General features: G+C 45.7%; 1 long non-coding RNA gene across 1 annotated transcript in view; it reads left to right on the forward strand.

The window, feature by feature from the left end:
• LOC105467138 (uncharacterized) overlaps window positions 1-4701 on the forward strand; it is a 46586-nt gene extending 41885 nt beyond the window's left edge. The window contains exons 2-3 of the long non-coding RNA XR_011624675.1: window positions 3836-3902; window positions 4160-4701. This is a non-coding gene — a long non-coding RNA (uncharacterized lncRNA). The remainder of the gene's footprint in view (window positions 1-3835; window positions 3903-4159) is intronic.
• Window positions 4702-19672: the final 14971 nt, after the last annotated feature.

Consider the following 19672-nt stretch of genomic DNA (forward strand, 5'->3'; position numbering starts at 1 on the left):
AGGTCAGGAGATCGAGACCAGCCTGGCCAACATGGTGAAACCCTGTCTCTACTAAAAGTACAAAAATTAGCTAGATGTGGTGGCGCATGCCTGTAGTCCCAGCTACTCGGGAGGCTGAGGCAGGAGAATTGCTTGAACCCGAGAGGCAGAGGTTGCAGTGAGCCGAGATCGTGCCACTGCACTCTAGCCTGGCGACAAAGCAAGACTGTCTCAAAAAAACAAAAAACAAAAACAAAGTGTGTATTTAGACTTTGATCTGCTTCCCATAAAGAAACATCTACCACGGCCGGGCGCGGTGGCTCAAGCCTGTAATCCCAGCACTTTGGGAGGCCGAGACGGGCGGATCACGAGGTCAGGAGATCGAGACCATCCTGGCTAACCCGGTGAAACCCCGTCTCTAGTAAAAAATACAAAAAAATAGCCGGGCGAGGTGACGGGTGCCTGTAGTCCCAGCTACTCGGGAGGCTGAGGCAGGAGAATGGCGTAAACCCGGGAGGCAGAGCTTGCAGTGAGCCGAGATCCGGCCACTGCACTCCAGTCTCGGCGACAGAGCAAGACTCCGTCTCAAAAAAAAAAAAAAAAGAAACATCTACCACAAAGCAAAATAAAAACCAACTGTGTTGACTGAAAGCAAGATTTCAGAACAGGGCCTGGAAAGTGTCCCCTGAAAATGCTTCAGAGTGAAAACTTACACAAAAGAACTTCTGGTTAAACATGGCAGAGGAGTCTCTTGTGAATCTGTCTGCTCCCTCCCAAGCGCTACCAAAGATAGCAACACAGGAGTAAAAAGAGTTAAAAAAAAAAAAAAAAAAAAAAAAACCTGACAAGGTCTCTGAGAATAGAAGAGGAGGCAGCAGCAGACGTGGATGTCACCACATTTTCGGAAGGTGGGAAGCAGAGGAAGGAGTGGAGTGGTGAGTCACACAGAGGCGTGGAGGGAGCTGAGGCCTGATTCCGCAGAGGGGAGGAGAGAGGCAGGTGTAGCTGCTGGGAGACAGAGGACGGCGCTGTGAATGGCAGGAGTGTGGTGCCTGCCTGAGAGCTAGGTGAGAGGAGGCCTAGGCGGGCAGTGGGCTGTCTGCTCCTGCCCACTCCTGAAGGAGACCTGAGGTTTACTCCCTGGGGAATTTGGATCAGCACATTAGGTACTATGAAGAGCAGGTACGGGATACAGAACTGGAAATATGGGGAACAAAAGAAAATCTAGATACTAAAAGGTAAATTCTCAGCCCCTTTTCCTCACCCTGCTGCTAGATAACCTAGGAGCCAGGCACATTTCTCACCCCTTCACCCCACCCCAACCTGGCCCCTACTCCACAACCACCACCTGAAAATGAAAGAACCCTTTTCTGTAGAAACTGAGCAGGCTCAAAGGGAAGACCTTTAGATACAGGCGTTTGGGGCCCTCAATGGAACAGCAGCTCAGGGACCACCACCCTGCACAGGGAAGTCCCCCATTAGTCAGGCTTTACCCAAGCAGGCTGGCCATCCATCTAGTCATCTCTTCAGCACATAGTCCTTTAATATGATCAGAGAGAAGAAGAAAACTTTTAAAAATGCTATAAAATCCTCAGGGAGATAAAATAAGATTTATATCTCAAGGTTCATTTCCATGAACGGGCAGAAAACCAGGGATAAAGAAAAGACCCTAAAAGGATCCAGAAAGAAAACAGGTGACTCCAAAGGATCAGGAATGAGAATGGGAGTAGGTTTCTCAGCAGCAGTGCTGGAAGCTGGAGCAGAATGGAGCGAGGCCCTTCCGAATTCTGAGTGAGAATGACTTACAGCCTAGAGATCTAAACCCAAACCATTAGTCAAGAGGAATGGTGCAGTAAAAAGATGTTTTCAGGCTGGGTGCAATGGCTCACACCTGTAATCCCAGTAGTTTGGGAGCCCGAGGCGGGCCAATCACGAAGTCAAGAGATTGAGACCATCTTGGCCAACATGGTGAAACCCCGTCTCTACTAAAAATACAAAAATTAGGCATGGTGGCGCGTGCCTGTAGTCCCAGCTACTCGGGAGGCTGAGGCAGGAGAATTGCTTGAACCCGGGAGGCGGAGGTTGCCGTGAGCGGAGATGGTGCCACTGCACTCCAGCCTGGGCAACAGAGCAAGACTCGTCTCAAAAAAAAAAAAGAAAAAGAAAGTAGGTAATGTCCAAAACTGACAAATCAACAAAATAGCAGTATAGGCATTTTTAGGAAGATGGGAGGCAGTTAAAACTGGGAAAAACAACGGAAAAGGATGAACTGGCTACCTCTGGCAATCAGAGGAAGGATGGGATTGAGTGGGATTGGGTAGAATGGTGCACTGCTATTTTTCATTATATACCTTTTAGTACTTTTGACTTTTTTTTTTAAGTTGGGTTCTCACTCTGTCACCCAGGCTAAAGTGCAGAGGTAGGATCATAGCTCACGGCAACCTTGAACATTTGGACTCATATAATCCTCCCACCTCAGTCTCTGAAGTAGCTAAGCCTACAGGTGCACGCTGCCATGTCCAGCTAATTTTTTTTTTTGTAGAGACAAGATCTCACTATGTTGCCCAGGCTGGTCTAGAACCCTTGGCCTCAAGTGATCTTCCCTCCTTGGCCTCCCAAAGTGCTGGTATAACCCACATGAGCCACTGTGCCCAGTCCCTTTTGACTTTTTAATTTTTGTGCGTATTTACATTATTTTCACAAAAATAAAAGGTAATTTTTAAAAGAAAAAAATTTAAATTTAAATTGAGAAAAACAAAATAGCAAAAAATGTTAGTCATTGATTACTTACATCTCTGATTTATTTCCATTCTGCTGACTTTTCTCTTTCTCTTTCTTTCTTTCTTTTTTTTTTTTTGAGACAGAGGCTCACTCTTTTGCCCTTTTGCCCAGGCTGGGGTGCAGTGGTGTGATCTCAGCTGACTGCAACCTCCTCCTCCTTGTTTAAGAAATTCTCCTGCCTCAGCCTCCTGAGTAGCTGGATTACAGGCACGTGCCACCATACCTGGCTAATTTTTTTGTGTGTATTTTTAGTAGAGAGGAGGTTTCACCATGTTGGCCAGACTGGTCCCGAACTCCTGACCTCAAGTGATCTGCCCACCTCAATCTTCCAAAAGTATTGGGATTACAGGCGTGTGCCACCATGCCTGGCCCCAAGGCTTAACTCTTGATTGGAAAATATGATAGAGTTGCCAGATGAAATATATTTAGGATATGCTTACACTAAAAAGTTATTTATTATTTTTCTGAGATTCAAATTTAACTCATCCTCTTGTATTTTTATATTCTATTTGTTTGCTAAATCTGGAACCCTAAAAAGTGGACTCTTTTTTCTCTAACCCCGCAAGCTAGGACTGTGACCAAAGAGAGACATAAAACCAGAAAGTTCTTCTGCAATTAATATTCACAACTAACTGACTAAATATTCTGGTCAAGGATGAGCGGTGATTTGGTACCTAGTACAGATGTGCATGGTGTGATGCCAACCAGACCCTGGCCAGTCTCTGCGAGCCTAGAAGCATACATACTTAAGGGAGTGCAGGTCTTGCCCTGCCACCTGCAGCAGCGCACCCCGCCTCCCCCACCTCTTTCCCCTCCGTCTGGTCCTCCTTTCTCCATCTGTCCCTTAGGGCTTAGGAGCTGAGCCCAAGGCTTCTGTAGGCTATCACCATCCCTGGGCTGCATTCTTCCTTCTGAGAGGGGGCAGGGCAGGATGAGAAGTGACCTCAATTTAGCTAAATTCAGGAGTGAGATGACATCCATTTCACTATCTTTTGCTTTTTATGGAAAAAACTATCTCTTTAGGCAAATTTCTTACATAGTTGCTTAATCTTGTCTACAATGTGCTTTATTTAAGAGTTTCACTCTCAGAGGAGGATTTTGTTCTTCAGTTGTGGAGTGATCTCTATCACCAGTGACTAAAGGTAGGAATGGAATAATTTTCTCCCTTTTATGCTTAGGAAGCTATCCTTTGGTGTTAATAGAATTAAGACTAAGGAAACAGATGAGTCCTCCTGAAAGCTAAAATCATCTCTGGAATATATAAATATGTAATTTGGAAATACATAAATTTATACAGTAAAAGAGAAACAGCTAAAATCTGGGTATGTACAAATACAGAAGAATACAAATATAAAGCATTTTTATTGTTTTGACATTAATTATTCCTTTTTTTGAGCAGATGTTGGAGCACAGAAAGCCATACCGCAAAATATGATGCTTCGGCATGCTGAGTGCTTTGAAAATTGAAAGGCCTCGGAAATAAGCCTCAGTCTAAGGTCTCCCTCTGACCTCCCCCTACCTCCCTTTCTCTCTGATCCCATCTCTCCCAAAGCACAGAATGAAGCTGTTCGCTGAAGTTCTCTTATCTACCTAGAAACTGGACCCCCAAAGAGGAACACAATTGCCTTTTATCCCTTCCCTGAAATTTCATTAACCAGAGAAAATTAAAACTTCTATCACAGAGGAAGAGACTGAACATTAAACACCATAGCTACAGCCCAGACAAACTTCTTCCCAAACCATTGTTTGTTCTTCCGCCCCATTAAATTGCCAGAGAATCATTCACAAGATAAAGTCTGCCTTTGGGTCCATTCATTTCCCACTAAAAATCTTTCACTCCTACACCCTCATCTCTCCTTCCTCCATGAAGAAGTGTCTATAAACCTCTAAGCCTCATTGGGTTATTGGGTAATCATTCTCATGCAGTTCCCCTGTGCTCTGCATTTTAAATAAATTTGTATGCCTTTTTCTCCTACCTGCCTTTTGTCATTTTCAGTGAACCTTAAGAAGGTAAAGGCGGAAGCTTTCCTTCTTTGCCCCTACACAGTGTCAACAACAGCCAGCCAGGCAAAGGGTTTCAAAAACCCAAGTGGGATTAAGATGATTAGCCACATGGCTCTATTCTACAAACTAGTGGTCAGAATAACAAGAGTTTGCTTATTAGGAGGGCGAGGTGGGAGGATTGCTTGAGTTCAGGAGTTTTGAGACCAGCCTGGGCAACACAGTGAGACCCTATTTAATAAAAATAAAATAAAAGTCTTTATTTAATAAAAAATAAAATAAAAATGTTTAAGTTTGCTTAAACATTTTCAAAGCTTTCTAAAAACAAATGACTGTGTCCATATACATATATATTTAATTATAAAGTAATCATGTGGCCGGGCGCGGTGGCTCAAGCCTGTAATCCCAGCACTTTGGGAGGCCGAGACGGGCAGATCACGAGGTCAGGAGATCGAGACTAGCCTGGCTAACACGGTGAAACCCTGTCTCTACTAAAAAAATACAAAAAACTAGCAGGGCGAGGTGGCAGGCGCCTGTAGTCCCAGCTACTGGGGAGGCTGAGGCAGGAGAATGGCGTAGACCCGGGAGGCGGAGCTTGCAGTGAGCTGAGATCCGGCCACTGCACTCCAGCCTGGGCGACAGAGCAAGACTCCGTCTCAAAATAAATAAATAAATAAATAAAGTAATCATGTAAAATATTCAATCACGTTCAATCATTCATTTATTGTAGACCTGTGAGATGACCATTCTTTTGAATTCTCCCAATGAATTAGGAGCTCAGTTCAATCCAAGAAAGTTTTTGTATCTTTCACACAGCTCTAATTGTTTAAAGGTCTTCCATTTAAAGATGAAATCTAGCTTTATATAGCTCTCATTCTTTGGCCCTATGCTTGCCTTGAAAATTAAGGAAGAACAAGCCATCTACAAAACAGCCTTCAAAGGTCTGAAGACATTACAGGGCTTCTGGAAATGCATTCTCTGCTCCTCCAGTAACCTGATCTGCAGTTCTCCTCCTCCATCTTCCTGTGAGCACTTTAGTTCACTGATGATAGGCTTAAAATAAGACACTCACACTGAAGTTCTCCTGGTATGGCCTGAGGCTAGCAAATAGTGAAGGACTGACTTTCTGTGATCTGAACACTGAATATCCATCCAGTAAAGTAAAAGCAGCTAGTAGAGTACTGTTTTAAGAATACCAGTTTTGGCCGGGCGCGGTGGCTCAAGCCTGTAATCCCAGCACTTTGGGAGGCCGAGACGGGCGGATGACGAGGTCAGGAGATCGAGACCATCCTGGCGAACACGGTGAAACCCCGTCTCTACTAAAAAAATACAAAAAACTAGCCGGGCGAGGTGGCGGGCGCCTGTAGTCCCAGCTACACAGGAGGCTGAGGCAGGAGAATGGCATAAACCCGGGAGGCGGAGCTTGCAGTGAGCTGAGATCCGGCCACTGCGCTCCAGCCCCCGCGACAGAGCGAGACTCCGTCTCAAAAAAAAAAAAAAAAAAAAAAAAAAAAAAAGAATACCAGTTTTAAGGTTTCTGGCAGAGGAAAGACTTGTCTGATTGAACAGAAAAAAAAGCTTATATTTACAACAGATTAAAACATTCACGCATTTTGATATAGAAATGCCATTTTATATGAATACAAGTAATGGATTAACAGACAAGCTTTGCAAGACAGAAGCTAACCAACCTAATTTTAATCGTCACTACCTTTTCAGTCAGGCGCTGGGTAACTTCCTGCCGTAAGAAGCCTTAGGGGGATGCAATTTCCATTGCTTTGTGATGTTAATTTAAGGCAATTATCATAAGTAGACTCCTAAAAAGTTTTGCATATTATTTGTCCTTGTGAAAGCCCAGTGCTGTTGGAGAGTCAGGATGCTGGAGAAGCCCTAGGAAAGGAATAGTCAGAATTTATGTTTTGTTTTGTTTTTGTTTTTGTTGAGACAGAGATTCACTCTGTTGCCCAGGCTGGAACGCAGTGGCACAATCTCTGCTCACTGCAGCTCCCCACCCCCAGGGTTAAAGTGATTCTCCCACTTTAGCCTCCTAAGTAGCTGGGATTATAGGTGCGCACCACCATGTCCCGCTAATTTTTGTATTTTTGGTAGAGAGGGGGTTTCACCATGTTGGCCAGGTTGGTCTCGAACCCCTGACCTCAAGTGATCCACCTGCCTTGGTCTTCCAAAGTGCTGGCATTACAGGCGTGAGCCACCGCACCCAACCTACAATTTTTTTTTTTTTTTTTTTTTTTTTTAAGAGACAAGTCTTGCCACGTTGCCTAGGCTTGACCTTGGACTTCTGGGCTCAAGAGATCCTCCCAAGTAGCTGGGATTACAGGTGTGCACCACCACACCTGACTTAGATACTTCTGTAAGAGCTGAAGATCCCAAAGTTTGAAAGCTTTCAGTGTTTTGCAGCTTTCCTCTGAAAGGCTGGAAACCCTGCTCCAAGAGCACTCTCCACTTAGGTTTTTTTTTTTTTTTTTTGAGACAGAGTCTTGCTCTGTCGCCCAGGCTGAGGTGCAATGGCGCGATCTCAGGTCACTGCAACCTCCACCTCCCTGTAACCTCTGCCTCCCGGGTTCAAGCGATTCTCCTGCCTCAGCCTTCCAAGTAGCTGGGATTACAGGCGCCTGCCACCACACCTGGCTAATTTTGTATTTTTAGTAGAGATGGGGTTTCAACACATTGGCCAGGCTAGTCTCAAACTCCTGACCTCAGGTGATCCACCCACCTTGGCCTCCCAACGTGCTAGGATTAAAGGCATGAGCCACTGCCTCCGGCCTCCATTTAGTATTTTTGTGGCACCTGCATTTTCAGTTTTTTCTCGGCAGGAAGGGCAAGAATAAAACTGCTTCTCCAGTTCATTTGGCTGTATTAGAACAGTTTTGTTGTGTATGGACGGGAAAAAAATGGGCATTTTTTTCTCCTTGACACTTCCGGGACCACTATGCATTTAAGTTACGTGCTGACCTTGACTGTGGTGGGAAGAAAGGTGACCCTGGGGTCCATGGCTCAGTGGTCCCGTAACCAACTAGGAGGCCTCCTTGAGCCATTTCCAGGTGTGGGAGAGGATTCACCTGTTGGATTGTCCCCCACCCCCTGCGTTGCATGGATCAAACTTGGAATAGAACAGCTGAAAGTGCTGGAGGATAAATAAGGACCAGCTAGAAGGCTGGGTGTGGTGGCTCACACCTGTAATCCCAGCACTTTGGGAGGCCGAGGCAGTGGATTGCCTGAGATCAGGAGTTCAAGACAAGTCTGGCCTACATGGTGAAACCCCATCTCTACTAAAAATACAAAAAGATCAGCTGGCCATGGTGCCGTGTGCCTGTAATCCCAGCTACTCAGGAGGTTGAGGCAGGGGAATTGCTTGAACCACGGAGGTGGAGGTTGCAGTGAGCTGAGATCACGCCACTGCACTCCAGCCTGGGCGAAAGAGGCAGAATCCGTCTCAAAAACAAAAAAAACTGAAACGTGGGGGCTGTCCACGTTTCACTTAGGTATAAACCTGGATTTGGCAAAACATAGTAAAATTTGGCAAAACATAGTAAAAACTTTAAAAGTGTGCATGAGGACTGGGCATGGTGGCTCACACCTGTAATCCCCAAACTTTGGGAGGCTAAGGCAGAAGAATTGCTTGAGCGCAGGAGTGAGTTCGAGACCAGCCTGGGCAACATGACAAAACCCTGTCTCTATGAAAAATTTATTTATTTATTTATTTATTTATTTTTATTTTTATTTATTTTATTTATTTTTTTTTTTTTTTGAGACAGAGTCTCGCTCTGTCGCCCAGGCTGGAGTGCACTGGCCGGATCTCAGCTCACTGCAAGCTCCGCCTCCCGGGTTTACGCCATTCTCCTGCCTCAGCCTCCCGAGTAGCTGGGACTACAGGCGCCCGCCACCTCGCCCGGCTAAGTTTTTGTATTTTTTTTAGTAGAGACGGGGTTTCACCGTGTCAGCCAGGATGGGAAAAATTTAAAATTAGCTGGGCGTGGTGGCGTGCCTGTTGTCCCAGCTACCTGGGAGGCTGAGGTAGGAGGATTGCTTGAGTCCAGGAGGTCAAAGCTGCTGTGAGCTTCCACCAAAGTCTGTGTGTCCCCAGTTAAAAAAAAAAAAAAGCCTGGCGCGGTGGCTCACACCTGTAATCCCAGCACTTTGGGAGGCCGAGGCCAGCGGATCATGAGGTCAGGCACTCGAGACCATCCTGGGTAACATGGTGAAACCTCGTCTCTACTAAAAATACAAAAAATTAGCCGGGCGTGGTGGCGGGCGCCTCTGCTGCCCAGGTTGGAGTGCAGTGGTGCAATCTTGGCTCACTGCAGCCTCTGCCTCCTAGGTTCAAGCAATTCTCCTGCCTCAGCCTCCCAAGTAGCTGGCATTACAGGCATGCACCACCACACCTGGCTAATGTTTTGTATTTTTAGTAGAAACAGGGTTTCACCATGTTGGCCAGGCTAGTCTTGAACTCCTGACCTCAGGTGATCTGCCCACCTTGCCCTCCCAAAGTGCTGGAATTACAAGCATGAGCACCATTTTTGTATTTTTATTAAGATGGGGGTTCATTTCATTTTGGCCAGGTTGGTCTCAAACTCCTGACCTCAGGTGATCTGCCCACTTTGGCCTCCCAAAGTGCTGGGATTACAGGCATGAGCCACCATGCCTGGCCTTGATTAATTTTTTATAGGGACAGAGTCTCACCATGTTGCCTAGGCTGGTCTTGAACTCCTTGGCTCAAGCAATTCTTACACCTTGTCCTCTTCAAGTGCTGGGATTACAGGCATGAGTCATCTTGTCTGACTAAGGATTTCTAATGTAAAATTTTCAGGTAGAAGGAAAATGAAACCAGATGGAGGGTAAGAGATAGATAAGGAATGGAAAACAAATAAAGTGGTAAATATATATAAGATCTAATGTTTCATTGGATTAAAAAATATACCACAACAATAAGAAGGCCTAAATAATGGAGAGATACACCATACCATGTTCATGGATTGGGGGATTTGATATAATGATGTTGATTCTCCCCGAGTTGATCTATGGACTAAATATAGTCCCAATTAAAATACCAGCAGCCTATATTTCTAGAAATTGATGCTAATTTTTTTTTTTTTTTTTTTTTTTTGAGATAGAGTCTCACTCTATCACCCAGGCTGGAATGCAGTGGCGCGATCTCAGCTCACTGCAACCTCCGCCTCTCGGGTTCAAGCAATTCTCCTGCCTCAGCCTCCTGAGTAGCTGGGACTACAGGCACGTGCCACCACACTCAGCTAATTTTTTGTATTTTTAGTAGAGATGGGGTTTCACTGTGTTAGCCAGGATGGTCTCAATCTCTTGACCTCCTGATCTGCCTGCCTCGGCCTCCCAAAGTGCTGGGATTACAGGCGTGAGCCACTGTGCCCGGCTGATGCTAAAATTTATATCAAAAAGCAAAAGCTAAAACAGCCAAAACAGTTTTGTAAAAGAACACATTTGGAGAACTCATATGACCAGATTTTAAGACTTACTATAAATCTATAGCAGGATTGGCAAACTGGCCCGCAGGTTAGCCTGCAGCCTGTTTTTGCAGGGCTTAAAAGCTAAAACTGCTTTTTCCAGTTTTCAATGGTTGAAAAAGGAAACCAAACATGTATGTAGCAGGAATTATATGTAGCCCACCCTTTACATTTGCAAACTCATGAGCTGTAGTAATCAACACAGTATGGGTTGGGTGTGGTGGCTCAGGCCTGAAATGCCAGCACTTTGGGAGGCTGAGGAGGTAGGTGGATCACTTGAGGTCAGGGGTTCGAGACCAGCCTGACCAACATGGAGAAACACCATCTCTAACAACAACAACAACAAAAATTAGCCAGTTGTGGTGGTGCACGTCTGTACAGCTACTTGCAAGACTGAGGAAGGAGAATTACTTGAACCTGGGAGGCAGAGGTTGGAGTAAGCCAAGATCATGCCACTGCACTCCAGCCTGGGTGACAGAGTAAGACTCTATCTCAAAAACAAAAACAGGCTGGGCATGGTGGCTCATGCCTGTAATCCCAGCACTTTGGGAGGCCGAGGCTGGCGGATCACCTGAGGTCGGGAGTTCAAGACCGGCCTGACCAACGTGGTGAAACCCCATTTCTACTAAAAATACAAAATTAGCCGGGCATGGTGGCGCATGCCTGTAATCCCAGCTACCCGGGAGGCTGAGGCAGGAGAATCGCTCGAAGCCGGGAGGAGGTTGCGGTGAGCCAAGATAGCGCCATTGCACTCCAGCCTGGGCAACAAGAATGAAACTCCATCTCAAAAACAGCAAACAACAACAACAACAATAACAAATGCCACAATATTGTATTAGCAAAAGCAAGGACACATAGATCAGTGGAACAGAATACAGAGTCCAGAAATAGATTCACACATATATATGGTTACTTGATTTTTGACAAAGTTACCAAGGCAATTGAGCGAAAGAATAGTCTTTTCAACAAACTCTGCTGAAGCAATTAGATACTCATATGGAAAAAAAAAAAAAAAGAAAAAAGAATCTCAACCTATGTGGAGAGACAGTTCTCCATGGGCCTTTCATATATTTGCACACTTTTTTTTTTTTGAGATGGAGTCTTGCTCTGTCGCCCTGGCTGGAGTGCAGTGGTATGATCTCGGCTCGCTGCAATCTCTGCCTCCCAGGTTCAAGCGATTCTCCTGCCTCAGCCACTGGAGTAGCTGTGATTCCAGGCGTCTGCCACCATGCCTGGCTAATTTTTGTATTTTTAGTAGAGACAGGGTTTCGCCATGTTGGCCAGGCTGGTCTCAAACTCCCGATTTCAGGTGATCAACCCTCCTCGGCCTCCCAAAGTGCTTGGATTACAGGCGTGAGCCACCGTGCTGGGCCTTTTTTTTCTTTTTTTTTGAGTTCTTAAGTTCATTTTATTTTTTTATTTTTTATTATACTTTAAGTTCTAGGGTACATGTGCACAACATGCAGGTTTGTTACATATGTATACATGTACCATGTTGGTGTGCTGCACCCATTAACTCGTCATTTGCATTAGGTATATCTCCTAATGCTATTCCTCCCCCCTACCCTGCCTTGTTTTTTTTTGAGACAGGTTCTCACTTTGTCACCCTGGCTAAAGTGCAGTGGCACAATCATGGCTCCCCACAGCCTCAACCTCCCAGTCTCAAGCAATCCTCCCACCTCAGCTTCCTGAGTAGCTGGGACTATAGGCGTGTAACACCACACCTGGCTACTTTTTTAGTTTTTGTAGAGACAGGGTCCCACTATGTGGCCCAAGTTGGTCTTGAACTCCTGGACTCAAGCAATCCTCTCACTTTGGCTTCCCAAAATGCTGAGATTGGCCAGGTACTGTGGCTCATGCCTATAATCCCAGCACTTTGGGAGACTGAGGTGGGCGGAACACCTGAGGTCAGGAGTTCGAGACCAACCTGGCCAACATGGCAAAACCCCGATTAGCCAGGTGTATTGGCATGCACCTGTAATCCCAGATACTTGGGAGATTGAGGCAGGAGAATCAGTTGAACCCGAGAGGCGGAGGTTGCCGTGAGCCAAGATTGCGCCATTGTATTCCAGCCTGGGCAACAAGAGCGAAACTCCATCTCAAAAAAACACCAAAAAACACCAAGTGCTGAGATTACAGGTGTGAGCCACTGTGCCCAGCCTATTTGTACATCTTAAGAGTTAGACAAAGGCCAGCATGTTGGCTCATGCCTGTAATCTCAACACTTTGGGAGGCTGAGGCAGGAGGATTGCCTGAGGTCAGAAGTTTGGGACCAACCTGGGCAAAACGGTGAGACCCTGTGCCTATGTTTTAAAGATATTAAAAAAAAAAAAAGTTATATCTTTTTAAGGATGTTTGTCCTCGAAACAGCCTGGAGATAGTGTCTATCTCCAGAGCAAAGGGCAGGTGTATTTACTGTCCAGATAAAAGTAATTGCTCTGGAGAAAAGGTTGGGCAAATATGCTTGTAGTTCTTCTTTATTAATTATTGATGTCCTTTCAATTTGGGGTTCTTCGGCTGTGAAACAAACCCACTTCGTATACCTCATCTAACTGTGCCCCTTGGCATAGCGCCTGTGGGACTTGGGGGACAAGGGGAGGCAGGGCAAACATGAAGCTCATGCTGCTTGTTGTGCTGTGAGTAATGAAGATCTTTTCTTTGTCTCAGAATCTGTGTCTTTTGCCAGTATCCTTTGAAATTGTTGTATGGATACTTGTTAGGTTGAAAGTAGGAGTAAAATCTTACATCCTTTAGTGTTCTTTTTTTTTTTTTTTTTTTTTTTTTTTTTTTGAGATGGAGTCTCACTCTGTTGCCCAGGCTGGAGTGCAGTGACCGGATCTCAGCTCACTGCAAGCTCCGCCTCCCGGGTCTACGCCATTCTCCTGCCTCAGCCTCCCGAGTAGCTGGGACTACAGGCGCCCGCCACCTCGCCCGGCTAGTTTTTTTGTTTGTTTGTTTGTTGTTTTTTTTTTTTTTGAGACAGAGTCTTGCTCTGTAGCCTGGGCTGGAGTGCAGTGGCCGGATCTCAGCTCACTGCAAGCTCCGCCTCCCGGGTTTACGCCATTCTCCTGCCTCAGCCTCCGGAGTAGCTGGGACTACAGGCGCCCGCCACCTCGCCCGGCTAGTTTTTTGTATTTTTTAGTAGAGACGGGGTTTCACCGGGTTAGCCAGGATGGTATTGATCTCCTGACCTCGTGATCCGCCCGTCTTGGCCTCCCAATAGTGTTCTTTTTTAATCACAGCTCACTGTAGCCTTGAACTCCTGGGCTCAAGCGATCCTCCTGCCTCAGCCTCCTGAGTAGCTGGGACTACAGGCAAGTGCCGTTACTCCCAGCTAATTATTGCAGTTTTTGTAGAGATGGGGTTTCACCATGTTAGCCAGGCTGGTCATGAACTCCTGGACTCAAGCAATCCTCCTGCCTTGGCCCCTCAAAGTGCTGTGATTACAGGCATGAGCTATGCGCCTGGCACCTTTATTGTTTTGTTGGAACCTAAAACTGCTCTAAAATAAAAGAGTCTATTAAATAGCAACAACACCACCTCTAAAGCAAATATGGGAAAGGTTCATGTTGATGGAGCAGGTAATGTGGTGTCTGCTACATTATTCTCCATAATTTTCCATGTGTTTGAAATATATTTATATATATATATATATATATTTTTTTTTTTTTTTTTGAGATGGAGTCTTGCTCTGTTGCCCAGGCTGGAGTGCAGCGTCATGATCTCAGCTCACTGCAAGCTCTGCCTCCTGGGTTCACGCCATTCTCCTGCCTCAGCCTCCAGAGTAGCTTCGACTACAGGTGCCCGCCACCACGCCTGGCTAATTTTGTGTATTTTTAATAGAGACGGGGTTTCACTGTGTTAGCCAGGATGGTCTCAATCTCCTGACCTTGTGATCTGCCTGCCTTAGCCTCCCAAAGTGCTGGGATTACAGGCGTGAGCCACCATGCCTGGCCTGAAATATTTCATAAGCAAAAAATTAACTCTAACAAAGGGAAAAATGAAAGGAAAAAAAGGGGGCAAGTGATCTGAATAGACATGTCCCCAAAAAGATATACACATGGCCAATAAGCACAAGAAAGATGCTCAGGATCATTACTTATTAGGAAAATGCAAATCAAAACAACAATGAGGTATCACTTGGTACCCCCGGGATGGCTATAATTTAAAAATTAAAAAAGGGAAAATACTAAGTGTTGGCAAGAATGTGGGGAAGTTGGAACTCTCACTCATTACCAATAGCACTGTGGAGCAGTTCAGACACTGTGGAAAACAGTTTGTTCAAAAAGTTAAACACAGCTGGGCATGGTGGCTCACACCTATAATCCCAGCACTTTGGGAGGCTGAGGCGGGCAGATCACCCAAGGTCAGGAGTTTGAGACCAGCCTGGCCAACATAGTGAAACCCCCGTTTCTACTGAAAATACCAAAATTAGCTGGGCATGGTGGCGTGCGCCTGTAGTCCCACCTACTTGGGAGACTGAGGCAGGAGAATCACTTGAACTCAGGAGGCAGCAGTTGCAATGAGCCAAAATTGTGCCACTGCATTCCAAGCTGGGTGAAGGAGTGAGACCCTGTCTCAAAAAACAAAACGAAAAGTTAAACATAGAGTTACCATATGACCCAGCAATTTACAATATACCCAAGAGAACTGAAAATACATGTCCACAAAAAAGTTGTAATGAATGCACATGCCAGCATTATTCATAACAGCCAAAAGTAGAAGCAACCTAAATATCCAGCAACTGATGAATGAGGTGGATTCATACAATGGAATATTATTCAGCCATAAAAAGTAATAAAGTACTAACACTTGCTACAACATGGATGAACCTTGAAAACATAAGTGAAAGAAGCCAGTCCCAAAGATTTCATTTAAATGAAATGTCCAGACTAGGAAATCCATAGAGACAAAAAGTAGATGAGTTGTTGCCAGGAGTGAAGAGAAAAGGGAAGTGATTGCTAATGGGAATAGGGTGATAAACATGTTCTATACTTAATTTATGTTGATGGTTGCAAAAATCTGTGAATACACTAAAGCCATGGATTGTATACTTTAAGTGGGTGAATTTTATGTATTGAAATATTTCAATAAATATTTTAAAAGATGAGGTACAAAAGTTTATCTTGTCTATATTATTAAGTATTATGCTCTAAGAAAATCTGAATTGGCCGGGCATGGTGACTCACGCCTGTAATCCCAGCACTTTGGGAGGCTGATGGGTGGATCACTTGAGGTCAGGAGTTCAAGACCAGTGTGGCTAATGTAGTGAAACTCCCATCTCTACTAAAAATACAAAAATTAGCCAGGTATGGTGGCAAATCCCTGTAGTCCCAGCTACTCGGGATGCTGAGGCAGGACAATCGCTTGAACCAGGGAGGTGGAGGTTGCAGTGAGCCGATATCATGTCACTGCACTACAGCCTGGGCAACAGAGTAAGAATCTCTCTCAAAAAAAAAAAAAAAAAAAAAAAAAAAATCTGAATCCTAAAAAAAAGTTAGAAACAATAAGCTGGTCAATAATTGGACTTGCCACATTGTTCTGTGAAGTGTTAATTATTAACTAACTTTTTTTATTGTTGTTGTTGAGACAAGGTCTTGCTCTGTCTCCCAGGCTGAAATGCAGTGTTGCTGTCATAGCTCACTGTAGCTTTGAACTCCTGGGCTCAAGCGATCATCCTATCTTAGCCTCCCAAGCAGCTGGAACTATTGTTGTATACCACCATGCCCAGCTAATTTTGTAATTGTAGAGATGAGGGTCTCACTGTGTGTGGCCATTAACAATTTCTTTTTTTTTTGGAAACAGTCTTGCTCTGTTGCCCAGGCTACAGTGCAATGGTGCGATCTTTGCTCATTAGAACCTCTGCCTCCCAGGTTCAAGTAATTCTTCTGCCTTAGCCTCCTGAGTAGCTGGGATTACAGGTATGTGCCACCACACCTGGCTAATTTTGTATTTTTAGTAGAGATGGACTTTTGCTATGTATGCCAGGCTGGTCTCAAACTCCTGACCTCAGGTGATCCGCCTGCCTCAGCCTCCCAAAGTGCTGGGATTACAGGTGTGAGCCACCGTGTCCGGCCCGTGAGCCACTGTGCCTGGCCAATATTTTTATACTACTTAACATTTTGAAAGTATAATATTAATAACATAACTTTTTTGAAAAAAGAATACCTGGCCAGGTGTAGTGGCTCAGGCCTGTAATCCTAGCACTTTGGGAGGCTGAGGCAAGAGAATCACTTGAGCCTGGGAGTTTGAGACCAGCCTGGATAACATAGCAAGATCCCATCTCTCTGAAAAACTTAAAAATTAGCTGGGCACTGTGGTACACACCTGTAGTCCCAGCTACTCATGGAGGCTGAGGTGGGAGGATTTGTTGAACCTGGGAGGTCAAGGCTGCAGTGAGCCATGATGTGGCACTGTACTCTAGCCTGTATGGCAGAGCAAGATTCTGTATTTAAAAAAAAAAAAAAAAAATGCCTATTTGTGCACTTTTGGGTTTACAATTGTATGCATGTCTGAATATGTTCGTACATACGTTATCTATATGCATATGCTCCATAATTGTCACAGATATGATAAATAAGGTAGTTGCTGCATGACCCTTAGCTTTTTCACACCCCATAGGCAGGACTGGCTGTGTAATTGCAGCTGCTGTTTGCAGAGCCTGGGTTCCTATTTCTGAGCTAGCCTCTGTACTGTACAATCAGGTGACCAAGAATTTTGCTCAGAGAACCCTCAACAATTTTGAGTTTTTCTAAGTTTGGTCAGCGGCAGGTGGAAGCAGAATTACCTGGGGCCTTGATTCTGAACATCCAATGGTGAGCCTGGGGAGTCTGTCATTTTAACAAGCCTCTCAGGATGTGTGATCTGCACTCACTTTTGGAACTTTTAGGTCTGTGCACCAATTCCTGATTGCTGGGAGTAGCTGACTCTGTCTTTGGTCTCACAGGCCTGTTGACACTTTCCTTGCCCACATGAGCATGAATACCATGCCTCCCTGTTGTTAACCATAACGCCATATCACTGAGCTTGGTGCTGGGTCTTCAGGTTCATACTGTGTGGACTGCCCCGTATTTCCACGCTTTGTTGAGTCTCTGATTTCTGGGGACCCTGATGCCCAAAAAGAAGCTGCAGAAGCAGCAGACAGGACGTGATCAGCTCTCCCCACAGGCCACACTCACAACATAGGACCTGCACTGGAGCCCTAGATCGTGGATTCTAGGCTCACCTCTGTACCCCAATCTCACATTTGATTGGGGGCAATGGGGAAGCCTATTATGCTAATAATCTCTCAAAGCTGGTGAAGGCTCAAGTGACTCCTTGTGCGAAGGGAAAACTTTCCTTTGCTCTCTGAAGGTTCGCGAAAATCAATTGACAAAAGGCAGATTAAGACGAGAAAAGGCACCAGGTGCTGTGGCTCACGCCTATAATTCCATCACTTTGGGAGGCCGAGGAGGGCGGACCACCTGAGATTAAGGGTTCGAGACCAGCCTGGTCAACATGGTGAAACCCCGTTTCTGGCCGGGCGTGGTGGCTCAAGCCTGTAATCCCAGCACTTTGGGAGGCCGAGACGGGCGGATCACGAGGTCAGGAGATCAAGACCATCCTGGCTAACACGGTGAAACCCCATCTCTACTAAAAAATACAAAAAAAAAAACTAGCCGGGCGAGGTGGCGGGCGCCTGTAGTCCCAGCTACTCGGGAGGCTGAGGCAGGAGAATGGCGTAAACCCGGGAGGCGGAGCTTGCAGTGAGCTGAGATCCGGCCACTGCACTCCAGCCTGGGCGACAGAGCCAGACTCCCTCTCAAAAAAAAAAAAAAAAAAAAAAAGAAAACCCGTTTCTACTAAAGATACAAAATTAGCCGGGTGTGATGTCAGGTGCCTGTAATCCCAGCTACTCAGGAAGCTGAGGCAGGAGAATCACTTGAACCTGGGAGGCAGAGGTTGCGGTGAGCAGAGATCACGCCATTGCACTCCAGCCTGGGCAAAAAGAGCAAAATTTGGTCTCAAAAAAAAAAAAAAAAAAAGAGGAGACAAGGCAGACAAGTTTATTAATGTGCATAGTTAATCACAGAGTGATTACCCCATCATCCAGAGTGTGGATATTTTAGATGGGTAGTAAATGATTTTTTTTTTTTTTTTTTTTTGAGTCTCCCTCTGTTGCCCAGGCTGGAGTGCAGTGGCCAGATCTCAGCTCACTGCAAGCTCCGCCTCCCGGGTTTACGCCATTCTCCTGCCTCAGCCTCCTGAGTAGCTGGGACTACAGGCACCCGCCACCTCGCCCGGCTAGTTTTTTTGTATTTTTTTAGTACAGAGGGGGTTTCACTGTGTTAGCCAGGATGGTCTCGATCTCCTGACCTTGTGATCCCCCCGTCTCGGCCTCCCAAAGTGCTGGGATTACAGGCTTGAGCCACCACGCCCAGCCTGTGATTTTTAGGGTAATTCAGTGGGCTTGAAGAACATGCAATGGCCTGGGACAAAGTCTGTTGGGCCTGCAGAGGAGTCAAGGGTTTGTGACAAAAGTCTGTCCTGGTGTGTTGACATACTTCAGTCTTTCCTCCTGCAAAACGAGTTCAGTTAATGAAAACTCAGGGAGGGAACCAGAGGTAATTGTTTCCTTTGGTGTTCTGGACTAAATTTAGGCAGATAAGGGAACAACTTCATCTTAGGCTTTGGGAGGAATAAAGAATTGACAGACAGGAGTGTGGTGGTGGGTGAGGTCAGAGAGACCTTGAGGCTTCTTCATCAGTTCAGCATGTCAAAATACATTTTGAGGTATTGGTTTCTGAGCCCCAACACCCAGTTACTGTACTTGAATGCTTCCAGGGATGGGGAATTCACCACTTTAAAGGAAGCTCTTTTGTCTCTCAGTGTGTCTGCTACCTGAGCCTAGAACAGACAGCCGAGTCATGCCAGCTAAATAGAAACTTTCAGGACTAGCCAGTCGCGATGGCTCACACGTGTAATCCCAGCATTTTGGGAGGCTGAGACAGATCACTTGAGCTCAGGAGTTCGAGACTCAGCCTGGGCAACACGGCGAAACCCTGTCTCTATTTAAAACCAAATCCAAACTTGCTCATTTCCTCTGGACACATTCTTTCTGACTCCTTCCAGCATCTTTTGTAAACCCAGGTGTCACTGTTCTGGTTAAAATCCTTCAGTGGCTCCCCATTCTTGGGATCTAGCCAGGATCCCTGCCTGGCCTACTGGCCTTGCTGACCTCTGCAACCTCATCTTCTCCATTCTCTACCTGCCCTGCCCCCCAGCCCCTCCTACCCCGTATCTTGCAATTCTCTTACCAGGCCATGCTCTTTCTTGCTCTGACCGACTCCCCTTTTCTCAGAAAATTGCTCATTCTTCAGTTCTCCAGGATCACTTCCCTGACCCCAAGACTAGATTGGGTCCCTTCCTTGCTTATT

This window comes from Macaca nemestrina, chromosome 6, assembly GCF_043159975.1.
Source record: "Macaca nemestrina isolate mMacNem1 chromosome 6, mMacNem.hap1, whole genome shotgun sequence".
NCBI lineage: Eukaryota > Metazoa > Chordata > Mammalia > Primates > Cercopithecidae > Macaca > Macaca nemestrina.